The sequence below is a fragment of the Miniopterus schreibersii genome, assembly GCF_964146895.1.
Source record: "Miniopterus schreibersii genome assembly, chromosome: 2".
Taxonomy (NCBI): domain Eukaryota; kingdom Metazoa; phylum Chordata; class Mammalia; order Chiroptera; family Miniopteridae; genus Miniopterus; species Miniopterus schreibersii.
In genome coordinates, this window is record NC_138102.1 from 67782319 (window position 1) to 67798359 (window position 16041).

At 34.0% G+C, this 16041-nt stretch overlaps 1 pseudogene across 1 annotated transcript; it reads left to right on the forward strand.

Moving 5' to 3' along the window:
- Positions 1-13696: 13696 nt before the first annotated feature.
- On the forward strand, positions 13697-15481 carry LOC308552430 (small ribosomal subunit protein uS2 pseudogene; annotated as a pseudogene). The gene is made up of 2 exons: positions 13697-13712; positions 14643-15481. The product of its transcript is annotated as a small ribosomal subunit protein uS2 pseudogene (transcript).
- The last annotated feature ends 560 nt before the right edge of the window (positions 15482-16041 follow it).

The following is a 16041-nucleotide window of genomic DNA, read 5'->3' on the forward strand; positions in this document are numbered from 1 at the left end:
GTGCATGTGGGAGGTAACCAATTGGTGTGTCTCTCTCTGTCCCTTCCACTCTTTCTGAAAAGTAATGGAAAAAATACCCCCAGATGAGGAAAAAAAAATAGAGCAGATAAGAGAATTACTAAGATTCTGATTTTTTGAAGGAGTAGGTTCTGTGTGACTATAATTGCTTGTAGAAATCCATTGAACAGGAAACGAGCATAACATCTTGGGAAAGAGCATAGATTTTTGATCAGGGCATCCTGATATAAAATCTCACTCTCCTGTTATTATATGTGTGTTTTGGGGGAAAAATTACTTGACAAATTTGTGTTTCAATTCTCAATCTACAAAATGATAATTGAAGTATATCTACCTCACTGAGTTATAATAAAAATTAAATATATTACTAGTTTGACATATAGTATGCACTGTGTAAGTGTTAGTTATTATTACTGCAATATAAAAATATTTTTTCCCATAGATGATATTAATACAATAGCTTCTCAAGAAATCTAAAATCTAGTCCTTTATTAAATTTTCACCTTTCACAGGAGATCTGTGTTTATGCCTACAAATATTTGGAAACCAAATTGTTCTTTCCCAACCAATTTACTTATATACACTAGGACATGTGAATGCTATCTAATTTGATTTTTCTGTTCTATGTCACCTGATTTTTTTTTTTTTTAATGAATCTCCCTACAGCTAATTTAAATAAGAAAATTGTTAAGTGGCAAATACTTTAGTTAGTTTAGTAAAAGAAACACATAACTATGGATATCTGGGGAGAACAGCTTATATTTGCCAGCAAACTAGCCAGAAGGCACATTTAACAATTTTTTCCAATCCTTTTGCATTTGACAAGAATACCCACTGTTTCCTGTTTTTCCAAAGGAAGGGCTGTCTACTTTCATTCACTCTTTCCTGTAGCCACACCTGAGCAATAACTATTTTCTCTTCTTTCTGCTCTGCTTGAGCTTTTAGTATCTATTTTTTCTCTCTTCTGCTTTGGAGGACAGATGTCCTTGATTTTAGTGAACTAGTTCAGGTTTCCAGTATCAAAGGCTGTTCCACCATCTACCATTTTCACAGACAATTCAAAGTAATCTTTCATCCGTCTTCCATGTGGGCCATCATTAATGATTCTTGCATTTTTAATGTGACTGTCCTGCCGACCACCACATCTGAAACTGCAAGAATGACAGTACATGCAAACGCCATCCTACTGTGCTTTTGCTCACTGCCTTGTGAAACTGAAACCCAGGACAGAAGGTCATGGATTTTTCACGATTCATTTTGAATGAAAGCTTTTTTTGTTCTGGCACCAGAAAAAAAATACCTAGAGAGAATTGTTAGTTTACAAAATTGAATACCAGAATGCTAAAAAAAATAATAGTTACAAAAGTGGAAAACATATTTTGGGAAAATGCTCTAAACCCTGGGAGTGAGGATATGATAAAAGCTTTTGTATTCTATATTTGCTTAAGCTCAGATGATTAGATGTGTTGGGCTCAATCTACATTAATCAGGTTATTGTTTGTAAGGCCATTTTAATAAGCAATTAATTGATTGCAGTACACTAGCAGACCTGTTGTACCTGGTCTGTCCAGAAGAAATCATTATCAGAATTAAAGCCAAGTGTGCATTCATCAAGGCTTTTCAAAACTCACTGACAAAAAGGACTGACTCTCTTCAATAAGTACACATATACCTTTTATATTAACAAATCTATGAGTTTACTTATGTTTTGCAGATTTAGACTACTAATTTATTTTGTATTTTTGCTTAAATGTGTTTTTAGCTACATTTTAATTTTCAGTTTCTTTACTATATATTGATTTTGAGAAGGAGATACGAAAATGTGTGTGCTCATTTCTTATTCTTAAAATTCATCTTTATCATTTTACAGTTGTTAGTGATATAACAAAATTATCTATTTAGTAAGGGAACATCAAAGCATTCAAAAGTAAATTATTATTTTTTTGTGAATTATTTAAAGTGTTTCTTTTTCATATTTTCTCTTTTACATATATAAAGTAAGTGAGTGACAAATTTATAGGATCTTATGTGAGAGAAGTCTTATTGTTTGTTAGGGAATATTTTAATATAGCAATGGATAATATACTATAAAAAACATATGAACTTTAGTTTCTTAAAGCTTACTTAAAATGCCTTATGTTCTTTCCTAAGTGTGTGAATATGTATGTGTACACATGTGAGTATATGTATGAATATATATGCATGTGTGTATAGATGTATGTATCTATGTATGTACATATCTATCATATCTCTTATGATTCTGTAACAGAAAACAAATATTATAACAAAAAACTATAGAATTCTCATGTCAAATATATGGGTGTGTATTTTCTTTGTATTTAATGGAAAACATCTTTATCTCTAATGCTTTGTACTAAAAGTGTCAGCTTATAATAAAACAACCACAAACAACACAAGAAACAGGTCTCTGTTTATATCATGTACATGTGATTGCAATGAGAGCATATAGACACATTAAGAGATGGAGCTGGGAATATATCATGTGGAATAGAGGCAGATTAAACCAGCACAGTCTTATTCAGTAGGAATTTTGCAATTAGAATTACTAATAATTTTTAACATTAAGATTATAGCCATATTTAAAATATAACATTTTTAACATAATATTTCCTTGTAAACACTTTGACATTCTTAAAGTATATGCATGGGGGAAAAGTGCAAAGAAGGCTCCTTTGTGTGAAAAACAAATGTGTTTGTTTGTTTTTTTCTATTGTAAGAAATAGAGAAGTATTTCAATCAAGCAACTTCTAAAAGGTCAGACCAAGGTCATCAGTGAAAGTAAAATAGCTTTGTTTCAAAAAGAAAAATATATCCCTTAATAAACTATTTCTCAAAAGGAACATGGCTTACTTAATGCTAGAGGACAAAAGTATTACACACAAACATTCCCTTCTGTGTATGTTTTCAAGTATATCACAATAGATTTGTTTTTGTGTGTGTTCTACAGTTTCCATTCCTTTGGGTAGTTTGCCTTATGTCCCTAAACAGCCCAGAGTTGGTAAATTCCAGAAAGCATGTTTAGACCTTAGAATTCTGAACTTCACTTTTAATATCTGAACTTCTCTGTCTCCTTACATATCTCATTAAATACACATGTTAATTTGGGTTTAGATATAGGTAAATGTAAAAGAGATGAGTAATTATTGAATTGATAGTTGTTTTGGGTTTTTTTCTTTTTTCATCATTGCAGTACACTTATTTCGTAGCCATCATCTTTATTTTTTATTCAAACAGCAAAACATTTCTAAACTTTTAAATATTGAATAGTTTTTGTTTGCTGGAAGTTTTTTTCTTACTACATCACTTTAATTAGCTGTTATTGGTCTATTCAGGAGTTCTGCTTCTTCCTGATTCAGTTTTGAAGAATTGTCTATTTCTAGGTATCTGTCCATTTTGCCCAGGCTGTCTGTATTGTTGGCATATAGTTGTTCATAATAGTTTCTTACAAGCATTTGTATTTCTGTGATGTCAGTTGTTATCTCTCCTCTTTTATTTCTTATTTTATTTATTTGAGTTCACTCTCTCTTTTTTTTTTTTTTTTTATGAGTCTGGTTAAAGGTTCATCAGTCTTGTTTATCCTTTTAAAGAACCAGCTTTTAGTTTCATTGCTCTTTTGTTTTTTGTTTTTTCAGTTTCTACGTCATTTATTAATGCTGTGATATTTATCATTTCCTTCCTTCCACTTACTCTGTGTTTTTCCTGATGTTCTTTTTCCAACCCTTTTAAGTGTAAGGTTAGATTGTTTACTAGAGATTTTACTTATAGAGAGACCTACTTAAGGTAGGTCTGCAATGCTATCAAATTCCCTCTCAGGACTTCTTTTGCTGTGTCCCATAGGTTTGAGGTGGTTGTGTGTTCATTTTCATTTGTTTCCAGGTAACTTTTGATTTTTTCCTTGATCTCATTGGTAACCCATTCATTGTTTAAAACTATGCTAGTTAGCCTCCATGTGTTTGAATATTTTTAAGCTTTTTTTTTATTGTGGCTGATTTCTACTTTAATGCTGTTGTAGTCAAAGAAGATGCTCAGTATTTCAGTCTTCTTAAATTTGTTGAGTCTTCTTTCATGTCTTAACATGTGGTCTATCTTTGAGAATGTTCCATGTGCACTTAGGAGGAATGTATATGTTGCTATTTTGGGATGAGATGTTCTGTAAATATCAATTAAATCCATCTGATCTAGTGTGCCATTTAGAGTCACTGTGTCCTTGTTGATTTTCTTTTGTCTGGAAGAACTGCTGTATGAAGCAGAGGATCATATCAGTGAATTAGAAATAAAAGTAGAAAAAAATCACTCAATAAGAACAGAAAATAGACAAAATAATTAAAAACTGGAAGATAGTTTAAGGGAACTTTGAGACAATATGAAATGTAATAACATCCACATCATAGGGGTACCAGAAGGAGAAGAAAGCAAGCAAGGGATAGAGAACCTGTCTGAAGAAATAATGACAGAAAACTTCTCTAGCCTGGTGAAGAAAAATGTCACACAAGTTAAGGAGGCACAGAGAGTTCCAAACAATATAAACATAAATAGATCCACACTATGACACATTATTATTAAAATGGCCAAGATTAAACACAAAGAGAGAATATTAAAGGCATGCAGAGAGAAACAGTCAGTTACCTACAAGGGAGTTTCCATAAAGCTGTCAGCTAATTTCTCAACAGAAACACTTCAGGCCAGAAGGGATTGGCATGAAGTAGTCAAAATCATGAAAAGTAAGAACATAACCAAGTCTACTCTACTCAGCAAGGCAATCATTTAAAATTGAACGTGAAATAAAGAGCTTCCCACCAGAAAACTACTAGATTTAATAAATGAATTCAGCAAGGTAGCAGGATATAAAATTAATACCCAGAAATAGATGGCATTTTTATATACCAATAATGAATTCTCAGAAACAGAAACTAAAAAGATGATCCCATTTACCATTGCAACTGAAAAAATAAGATACTTAGGAATAAACTTAACCAGAGATGTAAAAATCCTTTACTCAGAAAACTACAGGACACTGAAAAAAGAAATAGAGGAAGATATAAACAAATGGAAAAATATACCATGTTCATGGATTGAAAGAACATCATTAAAATATCCATATTACCCAAAGCAATCTATAAATACAATACAATCCCTATTAAAACCAATAGCATATTTCACAGATCTAGAAAAAACACTTCAAAAATTTATCTGGAACCAAAAAACGACCTGAATAGCCATGGCAATCTTGAGAAAGAAGAACAAAGTTGGAGGGATAACAATACCAGGTATCAAGTTATACTACAAAGCAACTGTAATCAAAACAGCCTGGTATTGCACAAGAACAGACATATTGATCAGTGGAACAGAACAGAGAACTCAGAAATTGACCATGCCATTATGGTCAATTAATATTTGACAAAGGAGGCAACAACATACAATGGAGTAAAGACAGTCTCTTCAATAAATGGTGTTGGGAAAATTGGACAGATACATGCAAAAAAACGAAACTGGACCACCAACTTACACCATACACAAAAGTAAATTCACAATGGATAAAAGACTTAAATGTAAGGCATGAAACCATAAAAATCCTAGAGGAAAACATAGGCAATAAAATCTCAGAAATCTCTCATAGCAATATGTTTGTTGATACATCTCCTAGGGCAAGAGAAACTAAGGAGAAAATAAACAAATGGGACTGCATCAAACTAAAAAGCTTCTGCACCACAAAAGAAACAATCAACAAAATGAAAAGGGAGCCCACTGTGTGGGAGAATATATTTGCCAATTACACATCTGATAAAGAGATAATATCCAAAATATATAAGGAACTTATACAACTTAACAAAAGGAAGACAAACAATCCAATTAAAAAATGGGCAATGGACCTAAATAGACATTTCTCCAAAGAGGACATACAAATGGCTAAGAGACATATGAAAAAATGCTCAATGCTCAACGTCGCTAATCATCAGAGATGCAAATTAAAACCACAATGAAGTGTCACTTCACACCTGTCAGAATGGCTGCCATCAACAAGTCAATGAACTACAAGTGCTGGTGAGGGTGTGGAGAAAGGGGAGCCCTAGTACACTGCTGGTGGGAATGCAGACTGGTGCAGCCACTATGGAACGCAGTATGGAGGTTCCTCAAAAGATTAAAAATTGACCTACCATTTGACCCAGTGATCCCACTTCTAGGAATATATCCTAAGGAACCCCAAACACCAATTGCAAAGAACTTATGCACCCCTATGTTTATAGCAGCGCAATTTATAATAGTTAAGATCTGGAAACAGTAGATGAGTGCCCATGAGTAGATGAGTGGATAAAAACGCTGTGGGGCATTCACACCATGGAGTACTATGTGGCTGTGAAGAGGAAGAACTTTTTCACCTTTGGCACAGCATGGAGGGAACTAGAGAGTATTATGCTAAGTGAAATGAGACAGTTGGAGAAGGACAAGTACCAAATGATGTCGCTTATATGTGGAATATAATAAACAAAGTAAACTGATGAACAAAGTGGATCCAGTAACATAGAAGCTTGGAACAAACTGAGGGATCTCAGACGGAAGGCGGGAAGGGGAGTGTGGGTGGGGTAAGATTAATCAGGGAACTTGTATGTTTATGGGCTTGGCCCATGGATGTGGACATTGGTGTGGGGAGGGCCTGGGGATGGGATGGATGTGGGGTGGAGGGGATCAGTAGGGTTAGAAGAGGGACATCTGTAATGGTCTCAACAATAAAGATAAAGTAAATGATAATAATAATAATAATAATAAAAATGAAAGAGCAGAGACATAAAAAAATGGCAATAAATAAATATCTATCAACAATAACCTTAAATGTAAATGCAGTAAATATTCCAATCAAAAGATATAGTGTAGCTAGATGTTTACAAGAGACTCATCTCAGAACAAATGATACATACAAGCTGAAAGTGAAGGGATGGTAAAAGTATTTCATGCAAATCGAAATTTTAAAAAAAGCTGAGGTAGTAATACTTATATCTGACAAAATAGACTTCAAAACAAAGGCCATAATAGATACAAAAAAGGTCACTACATATTAATAAAGGGATCCATCCAACAAGAGGATACAACCTGAGTAAACATATATGCATCCAATATAGGAGCACTTAAATATATAAAAGTCTTTTGGTGGACTTTGAGGGAGAGATCAAAAACAATACAGTCAAAGTGAGGGACTTTAACAATCTACTGTCATCAATGGATAAATATCAAATAGTTTTTATTGCCCATGAGAATCCTTGATTAATAGTAAATAACTGAATTCAGTTAACAGCTTTTATTTCCTTCTATGACAATTAAGTTTGTGGAATTTAAGGTAGCAGCATTTCAAAGATGTGGTTGTATTCAAATAGTAGTAGAAAAGAAAGTTCAGTATTAACTCTTCTTTCTAATATGATTGTACTAGTTCATAACCCTGACTTATATGCTATTGGTGTTTTATAAAAATTCAGAACAAATTTATAGAAAAATATATAAACATAAATTGACTATCATATGAAAGCCCTTTACTATTTCATGACTTGTTTTTTATACCTTTTATCAATTATTTCCCCTCACTTGTGATTTAACAATATATTATTTAAACTGGAGATGTATGTAGTAAGTCAAAGCATAAACCATCTAAAACAAACTGATTTTTAGTTGTTCTCCTGATCACGATACCATTATTTTAGTAGTTCAGAAATTCCTAAGGTCTACATCAACAATAGTGTGGAAAAATGAGCTCCAATGTATACTAATATTATCACAAGCTATTAAATTTCCATGTTAGCTATTAATAATTTTTATCCATGCAATGCAATTACTAACAAATTCTAGGCAATGTGCCAGGTTTAGGGACTCAGATATAAAACACATAGGCCCTGTCCCCCAAATGCAAAATACTTTGTGTAGATTTTGAATTTCTAAATCCTCTTAGAAGAATATCTCTAAGTATTTTATTTGGCAAAATTCCTCTGAGAAAGTGGTGCATTTATTTAATCAGGACAATGATATAGGTCTTCACAGCATTACCCTGAATTACTGAAGTCACCATCGAGCTGGGTTTTACTTTTTAGAACAGAGAGTAAGGTTGTTTTTCTTTAAAATAAGCAATAAAAATTATTTTGAGAAGTAACATTTTAGTTAAAATATTCACAGTATTGATTTAAACTTTTATCAGATTATAACAGATTTTTCAAGCATATTTATAATTACACATGATCCATTAAAATAAGCTAAAGAAACATTAAGACAATCTGCAAACATGTTTAATTATTAACTATATGTATTTTTGAGATTGTTTATTTTTCTTATCTATGAAGTATAGCAATCTCAATTAATACTTGTCTGAATAAATAAATGATTTTGTCAGTTAGATCTGTTTTGAATTGTGCTTCTGCTACTTAATAGTGATCTTGAGAATCTAATTTATCTGTTTTATGATAAATTCTCTTTTCTGTTATCTGTCACTGAGAGATTATAATTGATCAAAATGGTGTTTAAAAGCAAACTTTTCTGTTTATAAAATCATGTAAAATATTTACAAATAGCAATAATTTATGGATATGTATCATATATGTGTATGTAAAAGACACACACACATACACTTACTTTTTTGTATTATAAAACGAATTTAAAGCAATCCTTAAAACAAAAACTGATCAAAAAATAAAATCACTAGATGGGAGATTCACTGCTGCCTATGGTGGGTGAGCTTTTATACTACTAACCTTACAGCAGATAGCAAATAAAAATCTAGAAAAATATTTTTCAAACATTATTTGCTGTAATTGGAGATTGAAAAAAAATGCAGGAAATAAATGGGAAGACCAAGCAAAATATTAAACAGATAAATAGTAATGAGTGATAATTGTTTTCATGAGGGTTCATTTTCTCCATGAGGACACTTCTCACTCCACAAAACATGAGGCTGGTGAAACACAATAGAAAGTTCCAATTTGATTAGCCTTAGGAGTTAAAGGACAGAGCCCAGGGCTGCCAAAATGGCTGGAAAGTGAGGCAAAGCCTTTGCTTTGTCATGAAGACAAAGTTTCATGAAGTGGAAAAACTCAGAAATCTGTGACTAAACTACCATCCAAAAGCTTAGCTAGTTGTTGAACTGAACATGTGTGAGGGAGACTTTCAGAGGCCCAGTGAGACAAACTTGAAAACATTGAACACTCACCAAGGATATAAACACTCAGCAAATTAAAGTAGATGAAAACTTCCTCAAGCTGACAATGCCCCTACCTCACACAGAAAAAAAATCAGCTAGCATCCTATTGATGCCTAATGGTGAAATATTGAATATTTTCTTCCTAAGATGAGGAACAAGAGAAGGTTATTAACTCTTACCACATCAGTTCAACATCGTACTACAGGCTTGGCCATAGCAACAAGGCGAGGAAGAGAAAAAGAAGTCATGTAGACAGAAAATAGAAAATGAGGGAGGCAGTCTATACAACAAAATCTATAAATTAACTACTCTAACTAATAAGTGAATTTAGCAAACAGCAGGATACAAAGCCTGTATCACCATAAATATTTAGAAACTTAACATTTAAAATTTATTTACATTAACATTTAAAAACATAATAATTTCATTATAATTTAACAAAGAATATACAAGATATTCTCCTTTAGAAACTATAACACTGCTAACAGAAATTGATGATAACTAAAGTAAATGAGAATATATACCACACTTATGAACTGAGAGCTTCATTATTGTTAATATTTCAATGTTTCGTGAGTCAATTTATAGATTCAGTGAACCCCTAATCATAATCCAGAAGGGTTTTTTTTTACTAGAAACTAAGATGATTACCTATGATAAAAAATTAACTTGACTGAAGATAGTAAAATATTTTTTTAAATAAATAGCATACTTGGAGAATTTATAATACTAATTTTTGATTTTTAAATATAAAAATTAAAAAATAGAGGTCCAGAAATACTACCACATTTATTTTAGCCATACCTCCAATGGAATGTCCACTGATCATGAGCCCAACTCTGGTCCTAGAGGGAGCCCTGACCCTCCAATGATCCCAGTGAAAGCTCCTCCAGACTCCCCATGGACCTGGCTCTAGTCCCACCCAACAGCAGACATGGCTCCAGCCATAGCCACCTGCATCCCAAGAGTAAGCTCACAGATACCAGCGGTGACCTTCTCAGGACACTACTCGTCAACCAGCTCAGAGATTAAAGTTTTTATCTACCAAAATAAACCTATAGAATGCTCCTTCAAATTCACATACACTAATACAAGGTTACAATGATCATGAAGAATCATGACACCAGCAAAGGAATGCAATAAAGCTCCTGTAATTGACCTTAAGGAAACAGAAATCCATGAGCTAGTTGACAAAGAATTCAAAGTTGTTTTTTTTACAGAAGTTGAAAGAACTATAAGAAAACACAAGGAAACAACAAAACAAAATTGGGAAAACAATACAAGAATAAAAGTATTTCTTCAGTAAGCAATGAAAAGCCATAAACCATAAAGAGGAACCAAAAAGATAACCTGAAATTAAAGAATATAGTGACTGAATTGAAAAACTCAATAGAGAAGTTCAACAGCAGCTTCAATCAAGCAAAAGAAAGAATCAGCAAACTTGAAAACAGGTCAATTGAAATTAACCAGTTAGAGGAAATAAAATTTAAAAAAATGAAAATGAGAAAAGGAAGCCTACAGGACTTAAGGTATACCATCAAGTGAATTGACACACACACATTATGAAGTTCCAGAAAGAGAAAAGAGAGAGAGAGAGAGAGAGAGAGAGAGAGAGAGAAAGGATATACATCTTATTTAAAGAAATAATGGCTGACAACTTTCCAATTTGGGGGGAGAGAAATGTACATCCAGATTCATGAAGCCTAGTAGCCTCCAAATAAGTTATATATAAAGAGGTCTACACTGAAACACATAATAATTTAATTAATCAGAAAAAAACTGAGGGACTTTATCATCAACAGACCATTGCTAAACACAGTTCTTCAAGTTGAGATGAAAAGACACTAAACAGCCCGGCCAGGTGTGGCTCAGCAGTTGAGCATCGACCTAGGACCCAGGAGGTTGAGGTTTGATTCCTGGTCAGGGCACATGCCCGGGTTGCAGGCTCCATCCTCAGTCGGGGGCGTGCAGGAGGCAGCCGATCTATGACAACTCTCTCATCATTAATGTTTCTATCTCTCTCTCCCTCTTCCTTTCTCTCTCTGTAATCAATAAAGATATATTAAAAAAAAAAAAAGAGAAAGACACTAAAAAATAATAGAAAATATAAAAGTAAAACACAATATTGCAATATTGTGATGGTATTGTATACAAATAGCAATAATTATAACCACGGAACATTTTTTAAAATTTTCTTTGTGCATCCTACTCCTGAGCAAATGAGTAAATATATTGAAAGCAAAGTACTCTTTTTTTTCTTGTTGTTAGAAAATGATGTTATAAATGTGGAGTGGGGAAAGCCTAGAATGTACTCTGTGCTGTTGACTTGGATATGGAGATATCAGCAAAAAGTGTGTGTGTGTTTGTATAACAGAGAGAGAGAGAAAGATGTCTCAGCTTTGTCTGTCAAAAGGAACTAGAAGTTATGTCACATCACTAACAATGAGTAAGTCTGGTATTTAGATCTCAGTTTCTAAATAACATCTTTCATTGAAAGAAACCAGAAATATTTAGAAGAAATACAGATTCCAAGGTTGAGTCAGAAAAGTAGAAAATTAGCCTAAAACATCTTGCTCCAGAAAACAAGTCATTTCTCAAACAATAATACGGTGATAGAACACAGGAGCTAATTCAAAGTGTCTCTCAGTTGTCAATTCTGGGAGAATTTGAGCATCAAAATAAATAATGATATTTATCGATTACCGTTGAATAAAGTAGGAATCTATGAGAGCACTTATATAAATGAATAAAAAAATAAATGGTGACAAAAGAATATCCTTCCTTGTATTAAAATGCTAAATAATAAACAAAAAGTTTGAAAGAGTCATAAAAATAATATAATCTAGCTTATGAAGAAGTCTCGTGCTAGAATTTTTTTTAAAAAAGTATTTTTGAATACCATTAAAACTGCTTTTTTCCCAACACAGATTTGACCAATTTGTTTCTGCTTCAATAAATTTTTGGTAAACTCAAAGTAACAACAACAAATATCAGTGGATACTTTGACATTATAGCAAGAAACAGGATATTAAAGACTCTCAAAGCTTTCCTTCCAAATATTTATTAAGTAAAAGGGAAGACAAGTAACTATATGGGCAGAAATTCTTGTAGGCACAACTTCAAAAAAATGTTGAAATGCAACACTGAAATAAAGTCCTATTTTATGCATTCTGATATGTTGCACTGAGAAGGAAACATCACTTTTGTGATATCCCTAGCAAAAATGTACAATACCTGAATCTACCAAGATGAAAATTAAATTGAGAGGCACTGCACACAATAAATGGCCTATTCTCCAGAAAGACCACATTGTAAACCTAAAGAACTGTGCAAGGTTAAAGCAAACCAAACAACTGAATATAAAAGTCATTCTGAATTTCACCCATGACTGGAGGGAAAAAGTTACTATCAAGGCCCTTACTGGGATGCTTGATGACATTTGAATATGGACCGTGAATTAAGTAATAGCATTGTTTCAATGTTGTTTCCAGATTTTGATAACTGCTCAGTGCTTATGTAAGAGTGTTTGTGTTCTTAAGAAAGACATAATGAATATTTAGGATTAAAGGGCATGCATAATTTACATGTCTTTACCTTACTGTCAAATACTTTATTTAAAATGACATAAACACATATGCAAATGTACATAACAGAACAATAAAGAAAAACGGAGAAAATATAAACACTACATGAATCTGGTTAAAGAGCATATGAGAATTCCCTTTAAACCTCTGTGTGATTTTCTGTTGGTGTGAAATTAGATCAAACTGAAATTTTAAACCAGAAGTAAAAATATGTTAAAGTCAAAATTTATGCAAGAGGCAGGGAGATAAGAGAGAAGCACACAAGTAGCTTTAAGGTAATAGAGACATCTAGTTTTTAAATGTCCTGGTGGTTAAGTGTTCATTTTACCATATCTCCCAACTTTGATATGGGTTTCTTACATTTTTAATGAATCTTATCACATATTACACACTAGAAAAATAAGAAGTGAGAAAAATTGCAAATGAAATGAAACAATTGCTAGATACATAATTGGAAACTTCCTTTTGATGACTTTTATTTTATCATTTACCACAGCAAAAAGTCACTCTTAAAACCATAGTAGCTTAAAATAAACAAGGAGGGAAAATAATTAATTAATTTCAAATTACAGATTATAGAAGAGAGTGACATTTCTGCCAAGATGCAGCAATATTCTGAGGCCTGAAAAATTGCTTCCCAGCACCACAAATATAAGTTTTTGTTGTAGTCATTAATATTTTCTGGGATAACACATTCGTTTCTCAATAACATGATTTCACATATCCAAATTTGTGATAATTTTGTATTAACTTACATTTTGTTTCTAGTGCCTCAGTTTTGTTTTCAACCCTTGGAAATTTGTATTTGTACATTCATAGTTCCTTACCATTCAGCTTCAGGAAGGAGTTCACGACAGGAGTGAAAGAAGACTTTCACCCTGTAACACACCTTAACAGACTGATGGAGAACCGTGAAGGTACTGGCTATGTGATGGAGATACTAGAGCGCTGTCAAAGTGCTGTGAACTTGAAACAAACCTGCAATTAATTTACTGTTACCACTATTCAAAACTAATAATTTCTGAAATTTTGTGGGGGGCTATTTTGAACATTTGCTCTACTGGGGAAAACATTTTCAGCAGTCACTGTTTGGTAAACTTCATGGATGTAAGTGCCTGCTTGTTTGTGACTTATAAAGAAGCATGGACATCCACAGTTTTGTGCTATGGGGTTTATGGTAAACTTTTCATCAGAATCTCGACTTACTTTACTCATATAATCAAATAAAACAAGTCATTTTTTCCTTGCTGCTGACGTAGTCATTTAAACATAAAATAGACTACATATATTAACGGTTGCATACTTTTCTAATAATTACGTCTAATTGTGATGAATAATTATTTTAGGATTAATTTGGTTTTAGTGGAAAATAAAAATACATTTTTCTCAAGATGTTTAACTTTTTAAAAATATAAAGCTGTTTTAGAGGGAGGATGAGATCAAGACACACCTTTCTAATTTTGTTTATACATAACAATACACCAAGCAGCCGAAAGCAAGTGCTTTATTTTTCCATTCTGAATGCTATCGTAATCAGGTTATTCTACCTAAACCTTCATTTTGAACTCCTGATAGCTAAAAAGCAATTTGGAAACTCACTATTACCAGTACGTGGCAATTTATATCAAATAAACCTTAAGCAAAATAACAACTATAAATAAAAGTAAAATACAAGGTTTTGAAAGTTTATTGCACAAGTCCCAGAAAATGTTCCAATATTAAAAATGTAAGAGTTCTCAGTTTCTGTGCAACTTACAGGGAAACTTTCATAACGTCCAGAGCCCTTGATCTCCAGCAAACGAAGGAGGAAGATGTCCTCAAGTTCCCTGCAGCAGGAACCCACTGAGGTGGCACCAACCTTGACTTCCAGATGGAGCAGTCCATCTACAAAAGGAAATCATGGCATCTGCATCATCAGTCTGGAGGGAACCTGCAAGAAGCTTCCGCTGGCAGCTCTGCCATTGTTGCCACTGAAGCCCTGCTGATGTCAGTGTCATGTTTCCAGGAGCCCAGCCAGCCGGCAGTGCTGGAGTTTGCGGCTGCCCCTGGAGCCACTCCCTCTGCTGGGCGCTGCACTCCTGGAACCTTCACGGACCAGACCCAGGCAGCCTTCTGGAAGCCAGGACTTCTGGTGGTTACTGACCCCACGGCTGACCACCAGCCTCTCACAGAGAGGGCCTCTCACAGGTCCTATGCCAACCTGCCCGCCATCACTCTGCTCTGGGTAACACAGACCCTCCTCTGCCTCATGTGGACACTGCCGTCCTCCTGCAACAACAAGGGGTCACTCAGTGGGTCTGATGTGGCGGGTGCTGGCCTGGGAAGTACTGCTCATGCGTGGCACCACCTCCCGTGAACACCAAGGGAGGTCATGCCTGATCTCTACTTCTACAGGGATCCTCAAGAGACTGGAAAGGAGGAGCAGGCCGCTGCTGAAAAGGCCGTGACCAAGGAGCAGGTGCAGGGTGAACGGGCCGCGCCAGCTCCCCACTTCGCCGCTGCTCAGCCTGAGGTCACAGACTGGTCGAAAGGCGCAGGTGCCCGCTGTGCCCATTCGGCAGCTTCCTCCTGAAGTCTGGACGCTCAGCCTGCCACTGAAGACGGGGCTGCAGGCCCCACCGCTCAGGCCACTGCATGGGTAGGAACAACCACTGAAGGGTCAAGCTGTTCTTCCACAAACTCTTAACAAAATGGAAATTAAGTTGATGGAAAATAAAGTTTCTTAAAAAAAGAAGCAACTAATGAATACATAAATAGAATAACAAATCCATCTCTTTTTATCATCTCTCAAATCAATAAATAAAAGTAATTAAAAAATTAAAAAACTAGAAAAATAAACAAGAAACAATAGTGCATGAGTAAATAAATATTATGTATTTACATATATATGTTACTAAAATGTAAGATAATATGTGATTATATGGGAAATGTTTGCATTTATTGGTAAGTGAAAAATAAAGAAAAAATAGGACCCTCTTTGTGTATGTATATATTCAACCAAACTTCTCCATTTGTATGTTAAATATGTTAAATTCTTAACATAATATACTGCAGAATTTAAATTTATGGCTTAAATTTCAATAACACAAGCATCCATCAATTTGAGTGGCAAAAGTCTAGAGTTTGCCCAGTCTCCTCCCCACCCATTCCACTCTGTAGGAAACTGCCAGGGAAGGATTCTCTGATTCTCACTTATTGTCAGATCTGCTTTTACAGTGGTGCAGAATTTCAATGTTCACTGCTCAT